At 44.3% G+C, this 5467-nt stretch overlaps 1 non-coding gene across 1 annotated transcript; it reads left to right on the top strand.

Moving 5' to 3' along the window:
* The first annotated feature begins 1288 nt into the window (after positions 1-1288).
* On the top strand, positions 1289-1368 carry trnat-ugu. Its single transcript has one exon. It is a non-coding gene; the product is annotated as a tRNA-Thr (tRNA).
* The last annotated feature ends 4099 nt before the right edge of the window (positions 1369-5467 follow it).

The following is a 5467-nucleotide window of genomic DNA, read 5'->3' as shown; positions in this document are numbered from 1 at the left end:
TGTGTCTTTGTGTGTTGGTTCTCTCTCACTTTGGCTTTGTGTGTTGGTTCTCTCTCACTTTGTCTTTGTGTGTTGGTTCTCTCTCTCTGTGTCTGTGTGTTGGTTCTCTCTCACTTTGTCTTTGTGTGTTGGTTCTCTCTCACTTTGTCTTTGTGTGTTGGTTCTCTCTGTGTCTTTGTGTGTGGGTTCTCTCACTTTGTCTTTGTGTGTTGTCTTTGTGTGTTGGTTTCTCTCTGTGTCTTTGTGTGTGGGTTCTCTCTCACTTTGTCTTTGTGTGTTGGTTCTCTCTCACTTTGTCTTTGTGTGTTGGGTTCTCTCTCACTTTGTCTTTGTGTGTTGGTTCTCTCTCACTTTGTCTTTGTGTGTGGGTTCTCTCTCACTTTGTCTTTGTGTTGGTTTCTCTCTCACTTTGTCTTTGTGTGTGGGTTCTCTCTCACTTTGTCTTTGTGCTTTGTCTTTGTGTTCTCTCTCACTTTGTCTTTGTGTGTTGGTTCTCTCTCACTTTGTCTTTGTGCGTTGGTTCTCTCTCACTTTGTCTTTTGTGTTGGTTCTCTCTCACTTTGTCTTTTGTGTGTGGGTTCTCTCTTACTTTGTCTTTGTGTGTGGGTTCTCTCTCACTTTGTCTTTGTGTGTTGGTTCTCTCTCTCTGTGTCTGTGTGTTGGTTCTCTCTCACTTTGTCTTTGTGTGTTGGTTCTCTCTCTCTGTGTCTGTGTGTTGGTTCTCTCTCTCTGTGTCTTTGTGTGTTGGTTCTCTCTCACTTTGTCTTTGTGTGTTGGTTCTCTCTCTCTGTGTCTGTGTTGGTTCTCTCTCTCTGTGTCTTTGTGTGTTGGTTCTCTCTCACTTTGGCTTTGTGTGTTGGTTCTCTCTCACTTTGTCTTTGTGTGTTGGTTCTCTCTCTCTGTGTCTGTGTGTGGGTTCTCTCTCACTTTGTCTTTGTGTGTTGGTTCTCTCTCACTTTGTCTTTGTGTGTTGGTTCTCTCTCTCTGTGTCTGTGTGTTGGTTCTCTCTCACTTTGGCTTTGTGTGTTGGTTCTCTCTCACTTTGTCTTTGTGTGTTGGCTCTCTCTCTCTGTGTCTGTGTGTTGGTTCTCTCTCACTTTGTCTTTGTGTGTTGGTTCTCTCTCTCTGTGTCTGTGTGTTGGTTCTCTCTCTCTGTGTCTTTGTGTGTGGGTTCTCTCACTTTGTCTTTGTGTGTTGGTTCTCTCTCACTTTGTCGTGTAGCTCAGTTGGTAGAGCATGGCGCTTGTAACGCCAGGGTAGTGGGTTCGATCCCCGGGACCACCCACACGTGGTCCTGTGTAGCTCAGTTGGTAGAGCATGGCGCTTGTAACGCCAGGGTAGTGGGTTCGATCCCCGGGACCACCCACACGTAGAATGTATGCACACATGACTGTAAGTCGCTTTGGATAAAAGCGTCTGCTAAATGGCATATATTATTATATTATATATTATTTGTGTGTTGGTTCTCTCTGTGTCTTTGTGTGTGGGATCTCTCACTTTGTCTTTGTGTGTGGGTTCTCTCTCACTTTGTCTTTGTGTGTTGGTTCTCTCTCACTTTGTCTTTGTGTGTGGGTTCTCTCTCACTTTGTCTTTGTGTGTGGGTTCTCTCTCACTTTGGCTTTGTGTGTTGGTTCTCTCTCACTTTGTCTTTGTGTGTTGGTTCTCTCTCTCTGTGTCTGTGTGTGGGTTCTCTCTCACTTTGTCTTTGTGTGTGGGTTCTCTCTCACTTTGTCTTTGTGTGTTGGTTCTCTCTCACGTTGTCTTTGTGTGTTGGTTCTCTCTCACGTTGTCTTTGTGTGTTGGTTCTCTCTCACTTTGTCTTTGTGTGTTGGTTCTCTCTGTGTCTTTGTGTGTGGGTTCTCTCTCACTTTGTCTTTGTGTGTTGGTTCTCTCTCACTTTGTCTTTGTGTGTGGGTTCTCTCTCACTTTGTCTTTGTGTGTTGGTTCTCTCTCACTTTGTCTTTGTGTGTTGGTTCTCTCTCACTTTGTCTTTGTGTGTTGGTTCTCTCTCACTTTGTCTTTGTGTGTTGGTTCTCTCTCACTTTGTCTTTGTGTGTCTTTGTCTTTGTGTGTGGGTTCTCTCTCACTTTGTCTTTGTGTGTGGGTTCTCTCTCACTTTGTCTTTGTGTGTGGGTTCTCTCTCACTTTGTCTTTGTGTGTTGGTTCTCTCTCACTTTGTCTTTGTGTGTGGGTTCTCTCTCACTTTGTCTTTGTGTGTTGGTTCTCTCTGTGTCTTTGTGTGTTGGTTCTCTCTCACTGTTCTCTCTGTGTCTTTGTGTGTTGGTTCTCTCTGTGTCTTTGTGTGTTGGTTCTCTCTGTGTCTTTGTGTGTTGGTTCTCTCTGTGTCTTTGTGTGTTGGTTCTCTCTCACTTTGTCTTTGTGTGTTGGTTCTCTCTGTGTCTTTGTGTGTTGGTTTCTCTCTGTGTCTTTGTGTGTTGGTTCTCTTTGTGTGTTGGTTCTCTCTGTCTTTGTGTGTTGGTTCTCTCTGTGTCTTTGTGTGTTGGTTCTCTCTCACTTTGTATTTGTGTGTTGGTTCTCTCTCACTTTGTCTTTGTGTGTTGGTTCTCTCTCACTTTGTCTTTGTGTGTTGGTTCTCTCTCACTTTGTCTTTGTGTGTTGGTTCTCTCTCACTTTGTCTTTGTGTGTTGGGTGTCTTTGTGTGTTGGTTCTCTCTGTGTCTTTGTGTGTTGGTTCTCTCTCACTTTGTCTTTGTGTGTTGGTTCTCTCTGTGTCTTTGTGTGTGGGTTCTCTCTCACTTTGTATTTGTGTGTGGGTTCTCTCTCACTTTGTCTTTGTGTGTTGGTTCTCTCTCACTTTGTCTTTGTGTGTTGGTTCTCTCTCACTTTGTCTTTGTGTGTTGGTTCTCTCTCTTTGTCTTTGTCTTTGTGTGTTGGTTCTCTCTCACTTTGTCTTTGTGTGTTGGTTCTCTCTCACTTTGTCTTTGTGTGTTGGTTCTCTCTCACTTTGTCTTTGTGTGTGGGTTCTCTCTCACTTTGTCTTTGTGTGTGGGTTCTCTCTCACTTTGTCTTTGTGTGTTGGTTCTCTCTCACTTTGTCTTTGTGTGTTGGTTCTCTCTCACTTTGTCTTTGTGTGTTGGTTCTCTCTCACTTTGTCTTTGTGTGTGGGTTCTCTCTCACTTTGTCTTTGTGTGTGGGTTCTCTCTTTGTCACTTTGTCTTTGTGTGTGGGTTCTCTCTCACTTTGTCTTTGTGTGTTGGTTCTCTCTCACTTTGTCTTTGTGTGTTGGTTCTCTCTCACTTTGTCTTTGTGTGTTGGTTCTCTCTTTGTCTTTGTGTTTTGGTTCTCTCTGTGTCTTTGTGTGTTGGTTCTCTCTGTGTCTTTGTGTGTTGGTTCTCTCTGTGTCTTTGTGTGTTGGTTCTCTCTGTGTCTTTGTGTGTTGGTTCTCTCTGTGTCTTTGTGTGTTGGTTCTCTCTGTGTCTTTGTGTGTTGGTTCTCTCTCACTGTGTCTTTGTGTGTTGGTTCTCTCTCACTTTGTCTTTGTGTGTTGGTTCTCTCTCACTTTGTCTTTGTGTGTTGGTTCTCTCTGTGTCTTTGTGTGTTGGTTCTCTCTGTGTCTTTGTGTGTTGGTTCTCTCTCACTTTGTCTTTGTGTGTTGGTTCTCTCTCACTTTGTGTTTGTGTGTTGGTTCTCTCTCACTTTGTCTTTGTGTGTTGGTTCTCTCTGTGTCTTTGTGTGTTGGTTCTCTCTGTGTCTTTGTGTGTTGGTTCTCTCTGTGTCTTTTGTGTGTGTCTTTGTCTTTGTGTTGGTTCTCTCTCACTTTGTCTTTGTGTGTTGGTTCTCTCTCACTTTGTCTTTGTGTGTTGGTTCTCTCTCACTTTGTCTTTGTCTTTGTGTGTTGGTTCTCTCTCACTTTGTCTTTGTGTGTTGGTTCTCTCTCACTTTGTCTTTGTGTGTTGGTTTCTCTCTGTGTCTTTGTGTGTTGGTTCTTTGTGTGTTGGTTCTCTGTGTCTTTGTGTGTTGGTTCTCTCTGTGTTCTCTGTGTCTTTGTGTGTTGGTTCTCTCTGTGTCTTTGTGTGTTGGTTCTCTCTGTGTCTTTGTGTGTTGGTTCTCTCTGTGTCTTTGTGTGTTGGTTCTCTCTGTGTCTTTGTGTGTGGGTTCTCTCTCACTTTGTCTTTGTGTGTTGGTTCTCTCTCACTTTGTCTTTGTGTGTTGGTTCTCTCTCACTTTGTCTTTGCGTGTTGTTCTCTCTCACTTTGTCTTTGTGTTTTGGTTCTCTCTCACTTTGTCTTTGTGTGTTGGTTCTCTCTCACTTTGTCTTTGTGTGTGGGTTCTCTCTTTCGGTCTTGGTGTGTGGGTTCTCTCTTTCGGTCTTGGTGTGTGGGTTCTCTCTTTCGGTCTTGGTGTGTGGGTTCTCGGTCTTGTCTTGGTGTGTGGGTTCTCTCTTTCGGTCTTGGTGTGTGGGTTCTCTCTTTCGGTCTTTGTGTGTGGGTTCTCTCTTTCGGTCTTGGTGTGTGGGTTCTCTCTTTCGGTCTTGGTGTGTGGGTTCTCTCTTTCGGTCTTTGTGTGTGGGTTCTCTCTTTCGGTCTTTGTGTGTGGGTTCTCTCTTTCGGTCTTGGTGTGTGGGTTCTTCGGTCTTTGTGTGTGGGTTCTCTCTTTCGGTCTTTGTGTGTGGGTTCTCTCTTTCGGTCTTTGTGTGTGGGTTCTCTCTTTCGGTCTTGTGTGTGGGTTCTCTCTTTCGGTCTTTGTGTGTGGGTTCTCTCTTTCGGTCTTGGTGTGCGGGTTCTCTCTTTCGGTCTTGGTGTGTGGGTTCTCTCTTTCGGTCTTGGTGTGTGGGTTCTCTCTTTCGGTCTTGGTGTGTGGGTTCTCTCTTTCGGTCTTGGTGTGTGGGTCCTCTCTCTTTGTGTGTGGGTTCTCTCTTTCGGTCTTGGTGTGTGGGTCCTCTCTTTCGGTCTTGGTGTGTGGGTTCTCTCTTTCGGTCTTGGTGTGTGGGTCCTCTCTTTCGGTCTTTTTGTGTGGGTTCTCTCTTTCGGTCTTGGTGTGTGGGTTCTCTCTCTATGTGTGTGTAGAGGGGGGGTCCTCTCTCTTTGTGTGTGTGTGTGTCTCTCTCTGCGCGTCTTTGTGTATGGTTTCTCTCGGTCTGGCTTCAATACACCAAAGCTACCAATACTCAACCAAGCTCAATACTACACTACCCTGATTGCTGTTCTATTACACTGATCTGATCTATTGGTTCATTTTGTCTCTCACAACAGATGCTGTTATCGATATTGGTATTTTTGTATTTATGTCACTAATTTAACAATTCGGGTTTGTCCCACAAAATGTGTTATTTAATGCAGAAGTCCCTTGTGACACTGTTGCTATAGAGCTGAAGGGCCATGCACTGTCACAAATGACTTTGGGATTGATTGAGGAACGTATTCATCCATTGACCGCTGTCGTAAAAGCTTCTCAGTACACTCTTCAATACGCTACAGTATTCTCCACCAGTTTGGTCTAGCTTCTCA

Source organism: Oncorhynchus gorbuscha, linkage group LG21, assembly GCF_021184085.1.
Source record: "Oncorhynchus gorbuscha isolate QuinsamMale2020 ecotype Even-year linkage group LG21, OgorEven_v1.0, whole genome shotgun sequence".
NCBI classification, from domain to species: Eukaryota; Metazoa; Chordata; class Actinopteri; order Salmoniformes; family Salmonidae; genus Oncorhynchus; species Oncorhynchus gorbuscha.
This window is presented reverse-complemented; position numbering and strand designations above follow the sequence as displayed.